The sequence below is a fragment of the Heloderma suspectum genome, chromosome 5, assembly GCF_057233095.1.
Source record: "Heloderma suspectum isolate Gila_16-S chromosome 5, 16-S_ref, whole genome shotgun sequence".
NCBI classification, from domain to species: Eukaryota; Metazoa; Chordata; class Lepidosauria; order Squamata; family Helodermatidae; genus Heloderma; species Heloderma suspectum.
This window is the reverse complement of record NC_139462.1, coordinates 163,215,005-163,237,414: the sequence shown is the minus strand read 5'-3', so window position 1 is coordinate 163,237,414 and position 22,410 is coordinate 163,215,005. Positions and strand designations below refer to the sequence as shown.

The following is a 22,410-nucleotide window of genomic DNA, read 5'->3' as shown; positions in this document are numbered from 1 at the left end:
CCAGGAACCTCTTGGCTTTGGGAATCAGGGGACCCCAGAAGGCCAGTCCAATGGTAATTGCCCTTGCAGGTTCACTTCCTTCCCTCGGTATGAGACATTTGTTGCCGAGGGAGGCACCAGGTGCTTCCTCTGAACAGCCAGAGTAACAGTCTTCTGCCTGTCTGATCACCCTATTGCCAGTCTCCCTTAGCTGCCTGCTGCCACGCTGTATGCTTACTACGTGCCTAACCTTAGATGTGAGCAGCTGAGGTGATCAACAGTAGCCCACTTAGCAGGGCTGGCCCAAGACATTTTGCTGCCTGAGGCAAAGTGCAACAGGGCAACCCCCTCTATTCCACATACAAGAAGGGAACTGGACTGGCAGCTGCATCTTACTTAGTTGAACACTGGCAATGGGATAGTCCACACCTGAGGGCAGAAGGATAATTTAGAGGGCGCAGGACAGGCTGTACGGCACATACAGTTCTGTCCTCCAAGAGAGGGAAATGGCTGGGTGCTCAAGAGGGATAGCTGGGGAGCTGCCTCTGCCGTCCCCCAGCATCTGCCCCCCTGAGGTGATTGCCTCACTCTACCTAATGGCAGGGCTGGCCCTGCCATTCAATTCCTTGTGCACACCACCCAAATTACACAAGTCTCAATTTATCTTAAATCTTATAGGTGGGAAATGGATCCTGTGTGTTCAAAGGCAGAGTATATCCCTGATTGCCAGATGTTGGGATCTATAGATGGCCATCACCATCATGTCATTCCTGGGAACTTCACTGGAGCATCCAGCTGGCCAGAGTCAAACACAGTGCTGGAAGAGATAGAACAATACAATTCTGATGTTCTTAGGTGTAAACAATTATTTGTATAGTTTTTTATATGTGCTCTTTTGAAAATGCACTTGTTACTGCCAGCTAATGCCTATCATTTCCACCAATATAAATGTCAGCCATCTAAGGATTACCTGTGGATACCCCTCCCTTAGAGAGGTAGTGGATGAAACAGGACAATCACCAGCCCTCCATTGTAGAGGTCTCTTGGGTGCTATAAGGACAGTATTTGTTCTTGCCTGCTTACTCTGTCAGCAAAAAATCCCTCCCGTATGTACAAGAAGATATTTTCTACATGAGGCTGTTAATCTGCATATCTACTTTTGGTTTCATCACAGAATTGAGAACTGAGCACTACACAAGGAGCATTTCCTTTCCTGCTTTTCTGCTACATAACCTCTGGGTGGCACTGTGGTATAGCAGAATAGCACTAATACAGAAGAGGAAACCATGCTTTCTTTTGCTTTCACAATTAAATGCTGCATCTCCCATGCTCTAACCCCCCCACCACCACCAAAAGTGCTGATTGGACACAAAAGCAAAGCTGGAGGGTCAAAACATCATCTAAAGAACCTGTAATTAACCATGAGTAAAGAATGATGAATGCCAAATTCAGTTTCAGACAAGCTCTCAGGGGCCACATTCCAGTAGTGGGCAGGGCTGAAGGCAAAAGGAGTGCATGGCCAAAATACCAAAAGTGCCAACATATTTTAACTTGAAGCTCTTAGTGCCAGTCACTAAGCCTTAGGAGAGACAGTTCAACATTTTTAGAATGGGAAAAACCCATGCAAAAGCCAGGAGATCACAAAACAATTGTGTCATGCCTTCCTTGGACTCCTCTGAGGACGAAGGGGAATGGCAGGCTCCAGACCCAGGGGAAGGGACCAATGCAGAAGGAACCTGAGCCCCCTCACCTTCTGTGGATGTTCCATGCCTGGCTGTAGCCTCCCCAGAGGATTCAGAGGGCTAAGTTCCCAGCAGAGCAAAGGCAGCTGCATGGAAAATAGCAATGGAGGTGAGCCTCTGTCCGTTTAAGACAGAGAGGCTTCCAGAAGCCAGAGAAGTGATTGCATGCAGCTACTTCAGGATGCTGCAGTTAAAAGCAGGAAGAGGCAGGGGCAAGGCTGCTGGAGAACAATGTCATTTTCACATGCTGGATCTTGTCAGCCTTGCCCTGCCCCTGAACCTGGACCTCAGCCTTGCTAGTGTTCCCCTGTGTTTTTGGACTTTGGACTGGAAAACAGACTTCTTTTTGCCACATCGCCTCAGATTTGACTGAACTGGTAAAGTGACCCACTCTAGCCTTCTTTTTCAACCTTGGACAGATTTATGACCCTGTTATCAGCCAGTAATTTATTGCTGCCAGCTGTGGTCAGCTGGCCAAGACTAATAAATTGGCTGTGAGGAGAAAGGGGGTCAGGCTGAGGAAAGTGGGTGGGGTCATCTGGGGAACCCTGGAGGGCCAGATTTGGCCCATGAGCCTGAGGTTCAACACCCCTGATATATAGGATTGCAGCCACATGGAGCAAGCCAAGGACCTTTGCTGGGATAGCAATAAGTGAGTAAAACAACTAGAAGTCTCCATTGAAGAGATTTGGAGGCAGGTGAAACGGGGGACCTGGAATGGAACAACCAGAGTGGGTGGAAGAAAATGCAAGTACAAAGGGAAAGAAAAGATGAAAAGCCGAAAGAGTAAAGGGAAAGCCACCACTATGTTGTCTGAAAGGGGCTGCATTCCGAAGGGTGTAAGGAGGATGCCACATGCGAGCAACCGAATGACTTTCATGTGGTGAAGTTCTTGACAGAAGGACAATTACAGGTGGATTTATGGAAGCAGCAGCAGCAATGTGTGATAGTAATTGCTGAGCTCGATATAGGAGCCCTGCTGACATAACAAACAGCCTTTGGTCCAGGTGAGGCACTGAGCAGTGCTGAAATGCCAACTGTGGCTGATGCCCTTTTGCAGAGCAGCAGCACCACGCTGTGTGGCTCAGCTTGAGTGAGGGTGCTTGGAGAAGCGGTTCTGTACAGCAGCTCCCACCCTGCAACCTGATCAAAGACCTGGGCTCATCAGGGTACCCTCTGTGCAGCAAACATTACATTGGCCACAGCTGCTGCCTACTGCTAAATCCGGCTGCATACAGCGCCACTGCAGTTGGCATTCGCAGCTGAATACAGCACCCTGGTTACAGCAAGCTGTCTCCCCCTCTTCGCACACCCCTTTCCAGGTTGAAGCATTACCGGGCGAGCCAGCTCCCTCCATTTAACAAAGCGTCACAGTGCTGTGACAAAGCATACACAAGAGCATTGTGAAGAACGCCTTGTCAAAACATCCTCCTACTGTGTAGGCTGCAGGCGAGAAAGGAGATGTCGTTTGTGTACACATTCCCTGAGACTGTAGGAAGAATCGTCTCTCTTGGGTAACTTCTAGCAGAGTGATACTGGCTCTATTTATTTCTTGACTTATTTATTTATTACATTTCTACACTGCCCAATAGCCAAAGCTCTGTGGACAGTTCACAAACGTTAAAAACCTAAAATACAATGTTTTAAAACACAATATAAAACCTTTAGAAGTTTCAAACAGAATAAAAGCAGGGCAAAAACCACCAGCAGGGAAAGATCTAAAAACCCAATAACGAAACTGAAGGCCTAAAAAGCCTGGCCGTGGGTGTGGGTGTGGATGTGGGTGGGGAGTCTTCATCAGTCGCCCAAAAGCCCACAACATAGATGCCAGGTGAGCCTCTCTGGGGAGAGCATTCCACACCTGGGGTGCCACCACCGAAAAGGCCTTCTCCTTCATAGTCATCTGCCTCCCCTCACCAAAGCCCCTGCCGGCTGGGGACAATGGGAGTTGTAGTCAAATACATCTGGAGGGCATTAGGCTGGGGAAGGCTGAGCTATATATCCTTGCTAGAGCTCTGAAGATTTACAATGGCATTGTAGTACCTCTTTCAAATGTTTTGAAATTAGGAGATTGATTTAAACTGATGAGATTTTTTAAAATACTTTAAAAAAATTATTGCCATTCCAGTTTTTATTAAGCATTAGTCATGTCCTCAAGATCTTTCATAAGCCATGTGCTAGTTTTAAAGACAAGAAAGCTGACATTCTCATGATTTTTTTTTCAGTTCAAGAAAAAGGGTTTTGCTGAGCCAAATGTGCACTTCAGTGACATATAAGCTTTAAAAACTGCCTCTGTTCGTATGAATGTTACCCTTAGGGACCCCTATAATGCTGAACAATTGAAGAGAGATGCTGTATTGCATGATGTCATCTGGTGTTTTTATGAAACCAGATTCAAAGGATTTCCTATTTTATTGTCATCTGACTGATCACAACATTTGAAGTGAGTATGTGCCTCATCAAAGTAATTAATCTTATTGAGCAACTGAGAAAACATATGGCTCCAGATGGTATCGCACAAATTCTTCAGCTTGTTTAACCCTTTGAGATTATCCTTCCCCTCCTCCCACAATGCATGTTGCCCCATTGATATAATTGTATGTATTCCATCTTGTAGCACGTCTTATAATAGGCAGAGTGCAAATTAGATAGTGTTTCAGATTAATCTTTTATGTCATAGATTTGCAATAGTTTATTATTGCCTTTTTTTCAAATGTTGTGTGCTTACTTTGGGTGGTCTTCTGGACCCAGCTTTGACCTTGAGTGGGCCATAGTACCTTCTTGGCATGCAGAAGGTCCCAGGTTCAATTACTGACATCTCCCGGTAGGGCTGGAAAAATCCCTGCCTAAAACTCTGGGGAGATGCTGCCAGTCAGTGTCAACAATACTGGACTAAATGGGGCAATGGTCTGACTTGGTATAAGGCAGTTTCCTGTGTCCCTATTAAGGATGTATGAGAATTTTGTTTTTGCTCGCACACCATGAGAGCATGCCATGTTTGAAGCCCTGAACATGACTGCTAGCACGTGCCTGCCAAAAATGTGCGCAGATTGCCAGACATGTGCTCGCATTTGATTTTTGCAACTTTTCCAATTCGATTTTGCACAATTTTCCCAATTCATGCAAATTTCTCCCTACAAGCTGAAAGTCCCACTTTAGTCTATGGAGGAAAGTTGCACAAATTTGTGGAAATTTAAGTAAATTTCATGTTCAGTCGCGGCTTGATTTGCACAGCTTTCCCATAAGCACAAAGTGAGCAGTGATCGCAAACCCAAACACGAATCAGGCATGAGGCAAGCAGTGAGATGTCATTCAGAGAATCCTAGTGATCTCAAACATAGCTCGTTTGCTCATCCCTATTCCCTATGTCCCTGTGCTCAGATACTGTCTGAGGCCAAGGGTGTATTTACCCAGTTTAGGCTGGGATGCCACCTTTTCCCATTCCTGGAGAATTCAGATATGGCCACAGTGACACATGACTGAGTTACATCATGTGCTCTACATACGGCTGCCTTTAAAGAGTGTTCGGAAACTGCCAACAAACCCTGCATACAGGGAGCATGAGACTCCCTTAGTGAAACTGCTATACTAGGGCTGCACTGAATTTGAAAAGGACCAGTTTCACCCATCTTGACATTTGATTCATCAATATTTGGGGGGGGGGAGTCCAAAATTCTCTGGAGAGGGGAAGTGAATTGGAGCCATTTTATTCCCAGATTGCCCTGTTCTGACCTCTGAAGTGTGTTTTGGGAAGTTCAAAATGACAGCCACCATAAAAAAAAAAACGGCTGCCTCCTTTGCCAGTCACTGGGGGCTGTCATTAATAGTGGACAGCAATTGAATGACTACGGAAAAACATACACTTTTAACAGAGGGGGTGGATCATTCTTCCAGCCGCTCATTTTATTGGGGTTTCAGTGTGAAATATCCTTTCAAACAAGGGACAGTGACGGAGGCAGGCTTGTTAAAAGTATAAGGTCATGGTGTGCCGTTCTACACAACCCTATCTTTAAACCTGAAATATTAGGAAAAACTTTTTTCAGTATGTTTTGACTTCTTTTCTTTCTTTTTAACAAATAAGAATGACTTGCAAAAACTCAGAGGTGCTTTATTCCTCCTCCTGGCCATGCAAGAGGAGGGGAGGGGCGGACCACTCAAATGCAAGGGCTTGCTTGGGCTCACACTCAGCCTCACAGAGACTTATGTACATAATCTTAAATCTTGATTCAGTGTTGCCTGTAAACTGGCCCAGTAATTTCGACTTTAGCTCAGTTATGCAGAGATGGGAGGAATTCAGGATTACCAGCAAGCAGACTACAAAATGAGATGGTAAAAAAAAGTTTGGTGGAATTATTTGGGGAAAGTTTTCCTGTGTAAGTACCAGGGGTTGCTGGCTCAGGGTATCAGGTCTGAACAGGCATTCTTCCATCCTTCAGATCACCAGAGAGGCCACAGAAATACCCTGCTCCCGCATGTTGTGATGGTGGTGACACCATTTTTGTGAACTATCTGGAGAGATGCTATATGCCAGCAAACTTCCTGAAACCTGTGCCCAACAAGTATCTTGGACTACAACTTCTACCATCCCCAGCCAGCATGCCAACGGCACATCTAGTTGGGAATGATGGGAGCTGCAGTCTAAGATGCTTGGAGGACGCCAGGTTTAGTAAGGCTGCTGTATGCATTTAAATTGAATACAGTGCAGAATGTAATGTGGATAGACAGACAGACAGACAGACAGATTTTATTACGAACATTGATCAGCACCAGTGTGGATAAGTATGTTCACCTAAACACACATTCTTTGACTTTTCAGCTTGTCTTGACTGGTAATAATCTCAAAAGCAAGGCAAAGAAAAATCAAACCACCACTGATGAGACAAAGGAGTACCAATGGACCATGAGAATGAAAGTGTGACTGAGAGTTTCTATACATCTCACCCCAAGGTATGTTTAATCATTTTCCTCTATTACTGTGGTTCTGGGTGTGATGTAGGCAATACAGTGGGTGCTTGCTGTTTGTGGAGGACAAGGAGATTTGGTGAAGTAATAATGTTTCGGTCACTATACTGAGTATTAGTAGAGCAATTGTTTCTGGCACTCTTAACTGCGCTGCAGTCCAGGGGGTTGCTGAAAGCCCTGGGCTAAACCTGGCCCTGCGGAATCTGAACTGGCCTTTTATCTGACAAAATAGAGGCAAAAAGGTATGGAGAAAGTGGTATCTTGGGCAATGGAACCCAAATTGTTGTCAGAATCATTCCAGGTGTGAGTGGGTGGGAGAGGTCATAGCTCAGTGTGACAGAGTACGTGCTTTGCATACAGGAGGTCCCAAGTTTGATCCCTGGCATCTCCAGGTAGGACTATGAAAGAATCCAGCCGAAAACCCTGGAGAGCCACTGCCAGTCAGTGTCGACAATACTGGGCTAAGTATTAGGCAGCTTCCTATATTCCTGTGTGTGTGGAGGTCCACCCTCCCTCCCTTGAGTCTCAACATGGTTCTTTGGGAAAACTTGCTGCTGATCAGGGTTTTCTTCAAAATCTGGAAGGATATGAGGCCAACCTTGCAGCTAGTGAAGTTGCCAAAACATTGGAACTATGAAATTTGGGGGCTTGTACTGAGTATTATAACCCCATATTTTTCTCCCACTTGGATTTTAATCTGAGCCAGAGAAGAACTAAATTCCTCCCCCCTTTCCCCCATGGAGCCTGCAAACCCCCTTTCCCTCCTCCCCCATGATTTCCAAGCCCCTCCTCCCTTCCCTCTTACTTAGCTGGTAGTCTACCTGGCTGCTAGCTTCAGTGGTGGTGTGGCAGCAAGGGGTCTCAAGTGTACTGAAACCACCAAGATGAAGGAGAGAAACTTCCTGCTCCCACCATACCACAAAGCCTACAGCCTTGTAAGCAAGTAGGAGGGAAGTGGGAAGGAGTTTGTAGGTTCCTGGGTGTGTGGGAGAGATGGGAGAAAAAAGCTTGTGGGGGTGAGGGAGGGATAAAGGCTTGAAGATGCATTGAGGAGGTTAGCAGTGGGGTCAGACCCTGTCCCACTCCTGATGGCATCCCTGGAGGACACAGTAAGGCAGGGGCAGAGAAGCTCAGGCCCAGTCACAATCTGGCCCTGTAGGGGTCACAATCTGGTTCTCTGTGGGTCCCCAGAATGTCATGTCCCCACTGGAGGAATCCCCCTCAGAGGAAGAACTAGAGCTCCCACAAATGGAGGGCACCCAGATCAGTCACTGTCACCAGACCAAGAGGAGCCTGGGCCCTCGGGGGAGATGGCTGCAGGCCCATTCCTGTCGGGAGGAGGGGACTCTGCCTCTGAGGCTGAGCAACTCCCTCAAGTGACAAGCTTGTAGGGCTCCTGTGACAAGGAGTGCTCCCTTGCAAAGAAGGATTCCTCCGCAGAAAGTGACTCTTCATGAGTAGGGCTGTGACCACAGAGCTCTAATGTATTGCAGCTGAGTCCTGGGTGGGGCTCAACAGGCTTTAGTGCTAAAAGTCTTCAGTGTCTGCCTAGCCAATGCTAGAAACAATATCTTTGCCAGCTCCTACTGCTTTGTATCCTTTTTTCCTGACCTTGCCTTGTGATCAAACCTTTGTGCTACTGACCTCAGACTCCTGCTTGACTCTGCTTCTTGGACTGTGTATTACATCTGACTGTTTATCTGTGTTTTGATCTTGGCTGTTCTTCAGCCCTCCCTTTTGGATTGTTCCTTCTTGCCTGATAAAACTGTGTTTTTGACCATTGCCTGTTGATTGACTTGCTTTTGGGTTGCCCTTAATTTAACCTGGGCCTGATTCAGCCACAGAAGGCCACAGAAGGCCACGCCCCCTTCCTCTGGCCCCACCCCCTTTACCCCAACTAGTGATAGTTTGGTGGTGTCCTGGCTTTTGTGCAGTTTTTTTTCCCTATTCTAAAAGGCTGAATGCCTCTCCTAAGGCTTCATTAATGGAAGTAAGAGCTCTAAGCTAAAATATGCTGGTATTTTTGTTTTTTTGGCCCCTTTTGCCTTTGCCTCCATTGGAATGCCCCCCCCCCCCAAGCTTCTCCAAATTTGGTCTTTGTGGTGAAAGAGTAAAGTCTGATTGGACTTGTCACTTGTGATTGGGCTGGGAAAAGACCTAGTTATTTCCCAATTTTGGTATAAAATCATTCAGTTTTCCAAGTCCAATTGGAAGCCTAACCACAGCAGGTGTAGGGTGGGGGATGTTTAAACCATCACTACTTGCAGTTTTGAAGCTATGTATCTGCTCTGCCATGTGTTGGACACGTAATAACAAAAAACCTAATTGTAGGAAGCACAAATTGCAAAGATGAGTCCTTGGATTCTAAAGGGAAAACTAACATTAAATGGGAGGGGGCTGGAATTTTGTAACCATGTCAGAAGGACTTGTGTTGCTTTGGGTTGGGTCACATGTCATGATGGCATCCAGTAGGTGTATATCATGCTGCTAACACAGCCATTTCCCTTACAAGAGAAGATGTGTGAGAGAGCCACTTGTTGGGGCTGTGAGTCCCTGAGTCCAGCTGTCTAACAGCAATTTCCTAGCTGCGAGGTGGTGTAGTAGTTAGAACACTGGACTGGGAGTTGGGAGATCTGGGTTCTAGTCCCCATGTGGCCAAAAAGCTCACTGGTGACTTAGGGCCAGTCACTGACTTTCGGCCTAACCTACTTCACAGGATTGCTTTGAGGATAAAATGGAGAGGAGGAGGATCATGTAAGCTGCCTTGGGTTCCTTCCAAGAGGAAAAAAGGTGGGATATATTTAACAATAAATAAATAATATGCTGAATCAACATCATCTGGCTCATTTAGCCACAGCCTCCCTGGTTCTCTCACAGTGCAATCCTATACAGGTCTACTCAAAAGTAAGTCCCATTGAGTTCAATGGGGCTTCCTCCCAGGTAAGGGCATGTTGGACTAGGGATGTAAGAACTCACCCTAGTTCGGTTCTCCATGCACTTGCTGAAGCAGCATCTCTGCTCACTTCCCCCCCGAACCTGTGCTCTAGCCACCCACAAGTTCGGTGAATTCCCCAGCACTCACCGCAAACCCGTTCGGTGAGCACCGCTATTTGCGTGCCCTTGCTTTCTAGGAAAAACAGGAAGTTAAAAAAATGCGCATATTCCAATATCTGCAGTTTGAAGCTGGGAAAGCTAAATAAGCGCAATATAAGAGGGATTATACCTCTAATATTGTGCTTATTTAGCTTTCCCATCTCCAAACTGCGCATATTTAAATATGCACATTTTTTAAACTTCCTGTTTTTCCTAGAAAGCAAGGGCACAAAAATGGCAGTGCTCACCGAATGGGTTCACGGTGGGTACTTTGGAGGGTGAGCAGGCACAAGCGGGGGGGGGGGGGGCGAACAAGGACAGTGTTTTGGCAGGCGCAGTTCAGGAGTTGCAGGCGGGGGTTGTTCGACGAATTCCTGAACCCCAAACTGCGCTCATGACATCCCTATGTTGGACTGCAGCCTCAGCACAACAACAATCCAGTTGGAAGTATAGACTGAGCACTGAGGACTGAATGTATGACTGCTATATTTTGAGTACAATCAGTGAAATGAGTTAAAGTTTAGTGAAAGAGCCCTTGGCTAAACAAGGCCTAAGTAAGGAGCCCCACATATGGTGCACAGCTTGAACAGCCACTAAATCCTAGCAGGGCACTGCAGAGCCCTCCCTGAATTAAGCATCCTCCAGCGTTCCTGGACTCATGAAAATCTGTACTCATGTGAATGGAGATATATAGCTAGTAGTACATAGGTAAAGCATCTAGGACTCAGACAATGAGCTTGCACAGTGGGGGGCAATAATAAAGAATTGTGCTGGAATAAGTACAAAATGCTTTCATCAGCATCTTTTCAGAATTGCCCATTGATTTTGGAAGATTTGCTGAGAGTCCTGAAATAAATACAGTACTTGCATTTTCCTGAAGTTGGCATCTCCTCAGGCCAAATGGCTGCATTTTAAATTCTGTTCACTGTGGAATATATGCTACTGTGTACAGGACAACTAAGAGTAGCTATTACTCCATTTCCTGGCTCATATGGATTTTATGCAGGCACATAACATTACTGAAGAACCGTTGTTGAAAAATAGTTGGAATAAACTTTCGCACTGTTGTTGCTTCTCAGATTCTTTTCTTTTTTTTAAGGCTCAAAATATTGCAATGGTAACTTAGGATGCTGTTTATTGGTTGATAGGTAATGGATGTTTTTCCATAAACACTGAGCCAGAGTGTAATGATCTGGCATATGCTCACACCTTCCTCTTGAGGGAGAACAGGTTGGGAAGTACAGTACCTGACTTATTTTACTTCTGAGAATGTTGCCAACAACCCAAATTTCTCCTTCAGAGTGACCTCAGGGTTATGAGATGGTGGGCCAAAACAGACATTACTTTAAATCTGAGTCTAGCAGCAACATAATTTTTTTTTCTACTCTAGAGTAGGTATAACTTGATTGGGACCCTATCATGGGGGGCAGTGGGCTTTTAAAATCTGGATCAGGCCCCCTGTGTCTACTCTAGAGTAAAAGTAAATAAATATAGCTCCTAGACACAGATTTACAGTAATGCCTATCTTTGCCTTAAAATATGTGGGGGAGGGATGCTTTCAAAATGCTTCCTGCTCTGTGCCAGGCAGAGACATACTCCATGCCTCCTTAAAAGCTTGGATTGTGAACAATAGGTTAGGTATGTGAGCAAGACAGATTCTGAGTCTACAAAGCACTAGCTTGCCCTAAGTATTAATTCAAATATCTTTTACAAAAGATTCAAGACAGAGAAATAAAGAAAGGGAGGTGCCTTCAAAATAACAGAGCAAGGTTGTCTAACAGGTCTGGGGTGTGTGCGGGGGGAAATTGTCAGCTTAGACACTTGACAAATAGGGAAAGTACAGTTAGTGGTGAAGGACCTAAGTGGCTGGCAAAGATCTGTAGTTCCAGCTGTAACCTTAATCATAGTAGGCCAAAATTTAAAGGATTATGGGGAAAGGATCTTGGGATACTGATTAGAGAACAAGAATGGCTTAATATACATTACTCTATTAAGCGTACATCTGTATGTTTCTCAGTACATGAAACACAAGATAAAGTTCTGCTTAGATGCTATGTAACCACAAGATCTTCTCCATCACCTATTATTTATTTATTCTTTATTCTTTATTTATTTATCGCATTTATATCCCACCTTTCTTCCTCCAAGGAACCCAAGGTGGCATACATAATCCTCCTCCTCCTCCTCCTCTCCATTTTATCCTCACAACAACAACTCTGTGAGGTAGGTTGGGCTGAGAATCTGTGACTGGCCCAAAGTCACCCAGTGAGCTTCCATGGCCGAGTGGGGACTAGAACCCGGATCTCCTGGCTCCCGGTCCAACACTCTCGCCACTACACCACTCCGGCTCTATTATTTCTATTGGAAATGCAAGGCACCCAGAGCAGATCTATATCATATGTGGCGGGGGTGCCAATATGGTATCAAACAGTAAGTATTCTATGGGATAATATGGTATCGAAGGGCACACGATTAGTTTTAATTCTTTATTTGTTGTTGTTGTTCAGTCGTTCAGTCGTGTCCGACTCTTCGTGACCCCATGGACCATAGCACGCCAGGCCTTCCTGTCCTGCGCTCTCTCCCGGAGCGTGCTCAAGTTCATATTCATTGCATCCGTGATGCTATCTAGCCATCTCATCCTCTGCCGTCCCCTTCTCCTTTTGCCTTCAGTCTTTCCCAGCATCAGGGTCTTTTCCAGGGAGTTTTCTCTTCGCATTAGGTGGCCAAAATATTGGAGCTTCAGCTTCATTATCTGTCCTTCCAATGAGCACTCAGGGTTGATTTCCTTTAGGATGGACTGATTTGACCTCCTTGCAGTCCAGGGCACTCGTAAGAGTCTTCTCCAGCACCACAGTTCGAAAGCATCAATTCTTCGCCGCTCAGCCTTCCTTATAGTCCAGCTCTCACAGCCATACATTACTACTGGGAAAACCATAGCTTTGATTAGACGGACCTTTGTCGGCAAGGTGATGTCTCTGCTTCTTACTATGCTGTCTAGGTTGGCCATAGCTTTCCTCCCAAGGAGCAAGCGTCTTTTAATTTCATGGCTACAGTCACCGTCTGCGGTGATCTTGGAGCCCAAGAAAGTAAAATCTGTCACTGCTTCCATTTCTTCCCCTTCTATATGCCAGGAAGTGATGGGGCCAGATGCCACGATCTTAGTTTTTTTAATGTTGAGTTTCAAACCAGCTTTTGCACTCTCCTCTTTCACCCTCAACAAGAGGCTCTTGAGATCCTCTTCGCTTTCTGCCATTAGGGTGGTATCGTCTGCATATCGGAGGTTGTTGATAATTCTCCCAGCAATCTTAATTCCGACCTCTGATTCATCCACCCCGGCATTTCTCATGATGTACTCTGCATATAAGTTAAATAAGCAGGGTGACAATATGCAGCCTTGTCGTACTCCTTTCCCAATTTTGAACCAATCGGTTGTTCCATGTCTGGTTCTTACTGTTGCTTCTTGACCCTCGTACAGGTTTCTCAGGAGACAGGTAAGGTGGTCTGGTACTCCCATCACTTTAAGAATTTGCCACAGTTTGTTGTGATCCACACAATCAAAGGCTTTAGCGTAGTCAATGAAGCAGAAATAGACGTTTTTCTGGAATTCTCTTGCTTTCTCCATGATGCAGCGAATGTTGGCGATTTGATCTCTAGTTCCTCTGCCTCTTCTAAACCCAGCTTGTACTTCCGGTAGTTCTTGGTTCGCATACTGCTGAAGCCTAGCTTGTAGGATTTTGAGCATCACCTTGCTGGCATGTGAAATGAGCGCAATTGTGCGGTAGTTTGAACACTCTTTGGCGTTGCCCTTCTTTGGAACTGGAATGTAAACTGACCTTTTCCAGTCTTGTGGCCACTGTTGAGTGTTCCAGATTTGTTGGCATATTGAATGCAGCACTTTAACAGCATCATCTTTTAGGATTTTAAATAGCTCGGCTGGAATACTGTCATCTCCGCTAGCTTTGTTGTTACTAATGCTTCCTAAGGCCCACTTGACTTCACTCTCGAGGATGTCCAGCTCAAGTTCAGTGAGCGCACTATCATGGCTATCAGGGACATTCAGATCTTTCCTGTATAGTTCTTCTGTGTATTCTTGCCACCTCTTCTTAATCTCATCTGCTTCTGTTAGGTCCCTGCCTTCTTTGTCCTTTATCATGCCCGTCTTTGCACAAAACGTTCCCTTGAGATCTCCAATTTTCTTGAAGAGATCTCTAGTCTTTCCCATTCTGTTGTTTTCCTCGATTTCTTTGCATTGTTCATTTAAGAAGGCCTTCTTGTCTCTCCTTGCTATTCTCTGGAACTCTGCATTCAGTTGGGTATATCTTCCCCTTTCTCCCTTGCTTTTCGCTTCCCTTCTTTCGTGAGCTACTTGTAAAGCCTCATCAGACAGCCACTTTGCTTTCTTGCATTTCTTCTTCTTTGGGATGGATTTCGTTGCTGCCTCCTGAACAATGTTACGGACCTCCGTCCATAGTTCCTCAGGCACTCTGTCTATCAGGTCTAATCCCTGAAATCTATTCCTCACCTCCACTGTATATTCATCAGGGATATGATTTAGGTCATACCTGAACGGTTTAGTGGTTTTCCCGACGTTCTTCAATTTAAGCCGAAATTTTGCAAGAAGCAGCTCATGATCTGAGCCACAGTCAGCTCCAGGTCTTGTTTTTACTGACTGTATGGAGCTTCTCCATCTTTGGCTGCAAAGGACATAATCAATCAGATTTCGATATTGACCATCTGGTGATGTCCATGTGTAGAGTCGCCTCTTGTGCTGTTGGAAAAGAGTGTTTGCTATGATCAGCATGTTCTCTTGGCAAAACTCTATTAGCTTTTGTCCAGCTTCATTTTGTACACCAAGGCCATGCCTGCCTGTTATCCCGGTGATTTCTTGACTTCCTACTTTAGCATTCCAATCCCCTATGATGAAGAGGACATCTTTTTTTGGTGTTAGTTCTAGAAGGTGTTGTAGGTCTTCATAGAACCGATCAACCTCCGCTTCTTCGGCCTCAGTGGTTGGGGCATAGACTTGAATTACTGTGATGTTGAATGGTTTGCCTTGGATTCGTACTGAGATCATTCTATCATTTTTAAGATTGCCCAGTACTGCTTTTCCCACCCTTTTGTTGACTATGAGTGCTACTCCTTTTCTTCTACGGGATTCTTGCCCACAATAGTAGATATGATAGTCACCTGAATTAAATTCGCCCATGCCTGTCCATTTTAGTTCGCTGATTCCCAAGATGTCGATGTTCAATCTTGCCATCTCATGTTTGACCGCCTCCAGCTTACCTTGATTCATTGATCTGACATTCCAGGTTCCTAAACAATATTGTTCTTTACAGCATCGGATTTTCTTTTCACCACCAGACACATCCACAGCTGAGTGTCCTTTCGGCTTTGGCCCAGCCGCTTCACTCTTTCTGGCGCTACTTGGAAATACCCTCTGCTCTTCCCCAGTAGCATATTGGACACCTTCCGACCTGAGGGGCTCATCTTCCGGCGTCATATCTTTTAGCCTTGTGATACGTTCCATGGGGTTTTCTTGGCAAGAATACTGGAGTGGGTTGCCATTTCCTTCTCCAGTGGACCACATTTTGTCAGAACTCTCTGCCATGACCTGTCCGTCTTGGGTGGCCCTGCACGGCATAGCTTATGGCTTCACTGAGTTACGCAAGCCCCTTCGCCACAACAAGGCAGTGATCCATGAAGAGTTTAATCCTTTATAGATCCTGTTTAATGTGATGGAGACTAGCCTACCAAGATGAATAAGGTTATTGGTCCCAAATCTCGGAGGTGGTCTTGGACCTGGTGTTGAGGACCTCTAGGATGATGGTCCTGGGGGATCTCAACTTCCATGCCGAGGCCGCTGTATCCGGGGCGGCTCAGGACTTCATGGCCGCCATGACAACCATGGGCTGTCCTAACATGTCATCGGCCCAACGCATATAAAAGGACACACGCTTGATCTGGTTTTCTCGACTGGGCAGGAGGATGGTGATCTGAAAGTGGAGAAATTAACATCCGTCCCTTTGTCATGGTCAGATCACTTCCTGCTGAGGCTTAGACTCCTGGCGGCCTTTCCCCTCTGCAAGGGTGGGGGACCTATTAAAATGGTCCGCCCCCGGAGATTAATGGATTCCGATGGATTCCAGGGGGCTCTGGGGGATTTTCCTGCTGGTATGGCTGGTGCTCCTGTCGAAGCCCAGGTCGCTCTGTGGTATGCAGAGATGACTCGGGCGGTTGACACGATCGCGCCCAAGTGCCCTCTCCCTCTGAGCAGAGCCTGGCCAGCTCCTTGGTATACACCTGAGCTGAGGGCAATGAAGCAAGAGGGGAGACAGCTAGAACGCAGATGGAGGAAAACTCGTGCTGAGTCTGACCGAACACAAGTAAGAGCCCGCTATCGAGCCTACTTTGTGGTGGTGAGGGTGGCAAAGAGACAGTTCTTTTCCACCAGCATTGCATCTTCTCAGTGTCGTCCAGCGGAGCTTTTCCGAGTGGTTCGCGGCCTGTTACATTCTGGGCCAGGGAGAGAGATGGTGGAACCCTCGGTAGCACCCCGTGACAAGTTTGCATGGCACCTTGAGGATAAAGTCGCTCAGATTCGTCATGAATTGGACACCACCATTACTGCAGTTCCATTGGTAGAGGCGTTCAGAGCACCGTCTGGTCCAGTTTTATTGGATGAGTTTCAGTTACTGAGGCCTGAGGATGCGGACAAGGTGCTTGGCCAAGTCCAACCGACCACTTGTATGCTTGACCCTTGCCCTTCATGGCTTATTAAAACAAACAAGGAGGGATTGTCCGGCTGGGTCCAGGAGGTTGTAAATTCCTCCTTGAGAGAGGGAGTGGTACCTGCCGCTTTAAAAGAGGCAGTAATTAGACCACTCCTGAAAAAGCCTAACCTGGACCCACAGGATGTTAACAATTATAGGCCAGTGGCCAACATCCCCTTCCTGGGCAAGGTGCTTGAGCGGGTGGTTGTAGGACAGCTCCAGGCACTCTTGAATGAAACGGATTATCTAGATCCATTTCAATCGGGCTTCAGGCTTGGTTTTGGAATGGAAACTGCCTTGGTCATCCTGTGGGATGACCTCTGCCGGGAGAGGGACAGGGGGAGTGCGACCCTGTTGATTCTCCTGGACCTCTCAGCGGCTTTCGATACCATCGACCATGGTATCCTTCTGGATAGGTTGTCTGGGTTAGGAGTTGGAGGCACTGCAGTACAGTGGTTCCGCTCCTACTTGGATGGCCGATTCCAGAAGGTAGTGCTGGGGGATTATTGCTCTGTGCCATGGCAATTGTGCCATGGGGTTCCACAGGGCTCTATTTTATCCCCCATGCTGTTTAACATCTACATGAAACCGCTGGGGGAGGTTATCCGGAGGTGTGGGCTGAGGTGCCATCAATATGCAGATGACACCCAGCTCTACCTCTCTTTCTCATCAAAACCAGGTGAGGCAGTGGCTGTTCTGAATCAGTGCCTGGGCACGGTAATGGACTGGATGAGGGCTAATAAACTGAAACTCAATCCAGACAAGACAGAGGTACTGTTAGTGGGTGGTTCTTCTGCCCGGCTAGGTGATATTCAACCTGTTCTGGAGGGGGTTGCACTCCCCCTAAAGGATCAGATTCGTAGTTTGGGGGTGCTCTTTGATCCAGAACTGTCACTTGAGGCACAGGTGAACTCAGTGGCACAGAGCACTTTTTATCAGCTTAGGCTGGTATACCAACTACGCCCTTATCTGGACAGAGATAGCCTAGCTACAGTTATCCATGCTCTGATAACTTCTCGTCTGGATTACTACAATGCGTTATATGTGGGGCTGCCTTTGAAAACGGTCCGGAAACTTCAGCTGGTCCAAAATAGGGCAGCAAGATTGTTAACAGGGACTGGCCAGCGAGCTCATATTACGCCAGTACTTTTCCAGCTGCACTGGCTGCCAGTCCATTTCCGGGCCCGATTCAAAGTGCTGGTGTTAACATTCAAAGCCCTTAACAGCTTGGGGCCAGGTTACCTGAAGGATCGCCTCCTCCCATATGTGCCTGCCCGGACCTTAAGATCATCATCAGCGGCCCTTCTCCATGAGCCCCTGCCAAAGGAAGTGAGGCGGGTGGCTACTAGGAGGAGGGCTTTTTCTGCTGTGGAACCCCGGCTCTGGAATGAGCTCCCTAGTGAGGTTCGCCTGGCACCTACATTGTATTCCTTTCGGCGCCAGGTGAAGACCTTTTTATTTTCCCAGGCATTTTAGCATTTTAGCTTTCTAAATTTTTGTCTTTGCTGTTCTAAATCTGTATTTTAAACTCCTGCACTGCTGCTAGGTTTTATTGTGGTTGTATTGTTATATTGTGGTTTTAATGTTTTATATATTTTAAATTGTTTTATTGTGTGTTGTTTGGTTTTAATTTTTGTGAACCGCCCAGAGAGCTTCGGCTATTGGGCAGTATAGAAATGAAATTAATAATAATAATAATAAATCTGCTAATACAGTATGGGCAAGATATTGGGAAAAGTCTCCATCTCTAGTGTCCAGAGAATGGCTGTTGGCGTGCTTAGAATTGGCAGAAAAGGATAAACTACTAAAGTCTACAGGAGGGAGGGTGTACAGTGGCCAGTGGGTAGGTTCTATAGCAGATCAATGGGAACTTTTTGTTATATATGATCAGAAAGAATCCTGTTTCTGTAAATATTATTATATTTTATTGTTTTGTGTTTTCTCTCCGTATTTAGTCTCTTGTCAGTTTTTTTTAATGTGAAATTGTTAAAGTTGTATGTTGTAGTCATTCTATTAAAAATATCGTTTAAAAAATGACAAAAAAGAAGGGAGATGTCCAGCTTTTTGGAGTCTTTAGGTTTGAAAACTGGCCTTGTCATGCTCCCTTTTGTCTCTGCCTTATGTATATCTGCTTTTGCTCCTCCGATGCTACGTGCACAGTTGACCAAAGGTCTCCATTTGCTCCATTAAGTCACTCCACCCATTTTTTCTCTTGCTATTCCAAAGACCTCAGTCTTTGAAACCTCCTCTTCCTTCCTTCACACTACAACTCATAACCTACCTCTTCCATTAAGCCTTTAGTGTAACCTCATGGTCCTGACTGCAATGTAGCAAGTAAATATCAATGAGATCAATGGTACTACTCGCTAGTAATTGTGATTGCAGCCTTAGTAAGTGCAATTACACTTGTCCATATTCATTCTGTTTTCCTTTGCCTCTTTCTCTCAATCTCTTCTTTTGCCCTTTCCTCCTTCCTTTCCTATTAGGGCTGTGCACTGCTTTGGCCCGAAGCCCAAACCCCAAGTCAAAGCAGGCCACTTCGAGGCCCTTCCGAAGCAAGGAGGAGGGGGCACAAAGTGACCTGAAGTGGGTTGGGGGCTCTCCGAAGCACTTGGTGCACTTCTGAGCTTTGGCACCCCGGCCCAGCCGCACCAGTGCCTCCAGCTCCTTACCTGAGGTGGCTCACAGGAGTTGCCACCATTGCCTCTGTCGCTGCTGCCATCACCGGTGTCACCACAGCCACCGCCGTCATCACCGCCCACCGCCACCAGGTCCTGAGTCCTGGACATGTGCCGGCTCTTTTTGGCGGGAGTGGCAGCATTGGGTTCCTTGCAGGAAAAAAGGTGGGATATAAATATAATACATACAATTAAAGAAGGATCTTGTTTTCTTTGCTCACATAAGATCTCAGTGACATCATCCTTAGCTTGGATACCCATTCATGAATTGCCCAAAAAGGAAATGCATCACCCCCCAAAAGAACAGTAATCTGCATATTTGCATAGGCTAATGCAAATTTAGGAATTATTATCATTTAAATAGAGATGCAGTACGTCTCACCATAGTGTGGAAGAGTGTGACCAGGTGACCCGTCTGCCTGCTTGTTCATCTTGCTGTCCAGTGCTAACTGGTAATGGGCAACAGTTCTTTTGGTTCTTTACCTTTAAACTTGAATTGGACAGGGCAGCCCTTCAAAGAGAGGACTCTTCTCTGTAAAAAAAGCGGGGGCACTTGGCTGGGCTGGGGCTGGGGGAGCTATGCCACGTACTCCAAGCTCTGATGGGTCTCTCCCATTCAGAGCACTAACGAGAGCTCCAGCTATTTCCTGGCCATTGGCCAGCGTTCAAACCAATATGTGCCTACAAAATATGCATGTTGTTCAGTTGCCACAAAGGGCCAGTTCAATGCTGAGCACAGTCCACATTGTGTAATTTCTCTTGGCATCCATCTTAGACCACAAAGGCTTACTAAAACAGGCCTGACTTGACATAGCTGGAAACATTCTCTCCATAATCTTTCTTCTTTAAACTGTAGCAGCCAGAGTGTCTTCCTTCATTTAGCCTCGTTCTTCCTCCATCCCTGGTGATCACTCCTTCCCTTTTTTTTTTTGCAGAACATCTTTTTGAGCAATGCCTGAAGTGAAATGATTGAGATAGCAACTAAGATTTTACACGCGTGAACACACAACTTCCCTCCCGCAGCATGAGGATGTGTTACAAGAAGTCATTAATTCTTCATGAGACAAATCATGAAGGGCTTCATTTCAGAAGTTTGAACGTCCCCAAAGCAGATGTTACCATAAGGCCAATGCAGCAATATGGAATGTTTGGTGTTTAACTCTTATTCCCCTGTTATTACTAATATTAGGTGTCTTGGCCTCAAAGTGTTATTTATGTTCAGAGCTGATCAAAGGGAAGGAACTCGAGATAGAGACTGGAATCTTTATAATGAAATTGCTAGGCTTTCAGAGGTGGAAGACCTGGCCTGGGATTTGCTCTGTCCAAACTGCTCTCCAAGACAAGCATGGATTTTCTCCCTGAAAGATTGGAGCACTACAAATTGTTGTTGTAGAGGTTGCAGTCCTATAAACACTTACTTGAATAATTTCCAATTAACTTAATAGGACTTACTCACAAGTAAACATGCATAGGAGTAGGCTGTAAGCTAGTTAACATTTAGTAAGTGTATGTTTGCTGTAGATTAGTAAATTAGATGTTCTGCTTGTTTTCCAGTATCGGATATAGTTAAGTGCAGTCCTGCTTCCAACATTGTTCTTGGATAAATGGGCAATGAAGGGCACAATCCTATGCACATTTAGACAGAAAAAGACCTACAACTCCCAGAAGTCCCCAGCCAGTATAGCTGGCTGAGGAATGCTGGAGGTTCTAGGACTTTTTTTTCTAAACATGCATAGGATTGCGGCCTAAATGTTCTAGGCAGGACCAGCCCTACCATTAGGCAAATTGAGGCAACCACCTCAGGTGGCAGATGCTGGGGGGCAGCAGTGGTGGCAGCCCCCAAGCCATGACCCTCTGTTGAAGAACAGAGTTGTGGATGCGCACGGCCTGTCCTGCACCCCCTAAACTAGCCTGCTGCCCTCAGGTGTGGTGGAGGTCACTGTCCTGTCACCAGTGCTAAACTCAACTGCCAGCCCAGTTCACTTCTGGGGGGAGGGCGCCATCTTGTTCTTTGCTTCAGGCAACCAAACATCTTGGGCCCGTCTTCGTTCTAGGTCTCCCCGCAGGAGCAAAGGCAAAGAAGTGTCATAGTTTGAAATGCTGTTCTCTGGTCACCGAATCAATCATTTGAGGCCAGTTATTCTGACACACCAACAGTCTATGAATGTGTTTAAAACTGTTCATTTACAGACCGGCCTGATTTGGATGATACTGTCCCTGTTCTATCCGCTGGGTCTGGTGGAGGAGCAAGAGCTCACCCTCCCTCCCTGGTGTTCTTGTTCTGCCTGAATATTCATGTTTAGGTGTATCATTTTGGATAGGGTGTGTATCAAGGCCCAGATTGCACGGTCAATATACAAATGTTATATGGGATTGTAGTAGAAATATGGAAGACAACTGTTATTTCGTGGAGTTAGTGGTGTGCAACAGTTGCTCCTGCTGTGCCCAGGTTTCCGGTCAGGACTGTTGCTTTACGTTAAGCACTGTTTCTTCTTCTCCTTAGTTCCCAGAGTCAGTTATCTGTTTGAGACCATACAGCTTGAGAGGCTAGTATTTACCTTTGGATGATCCTCTGGTGGGGTTGCAAAGTTGACCACTTTTGTGAGAGTAGCCAGGATTGTCATATCTATATTGGCTGTGATCTCACTTGCTAGAACTCCAGAATAGGGTAATAGGAGAATAATGGTACATATGAATCCTTGAGACACTCCCAGGGTGAAATGTCAATTCAGGCTGATCCGGAAAGGTGCTGTGTTCCAGGCTGTTATTGGAGTCACGCCCATTGCCATATTTTGATGGGATTCCCGGCAACTGTATGAACATAAGCTTACAATCTTGCTTTGTAGTTGCTCGCTGCAATTATTGCATTGCGGCGATCTGCTTTAATTACTCTGTTAATTTGTTCCTGCTTAATAAAATCTTGAGCCTTCTCCCATTGATGTGTTGTATTCTGAACCATAAAAAGAATTGTTGCCTCTTGGCAACAAACAGGGATTTTGACTCCACTGTTCAGGCCTGGATGCACACTGGACTTTTTAACAGGTACACTCTACTCTTCTGTAAAGTGCCCAGAGAGCTTTGGCTATGGGGTGGTATAGAAATGTAATAAACAATAAACAAACAAACACATCTCAAATGGTATGCTCACATGTGGATTTTTGGTGTACTGTTGGGTAAAGTGGG

At 45.9% G+C, this 22,410-nt stretch overlaps 1 long non-coding RNA gene across 1 annotated transcript in view; it reads left to right on the top strand.

Annotated features, from left to right (window-relative positions):
- The window catches only part of LOC146344759 (uncharacterized), a 30,915-nt gene extending 8,754 nt beyond the window's left edge, over positions 1-22,161 (top strand). Inside the window, exons 2-3 of the long non-coding RNA XR_014792303.1 lie at positions 6,538-6,668; positions 20,163-22,161. This is a non-coding gene — a long non-coding RNA (uncharacterized LOC146344759). The remainder of the gene's footprint in view (positions 1-6,537; positions 6,669-20,162) is intronic.
- The last annotated feature ends 249 nt before the right edge of the window (positions 22,162-22,410 follow it).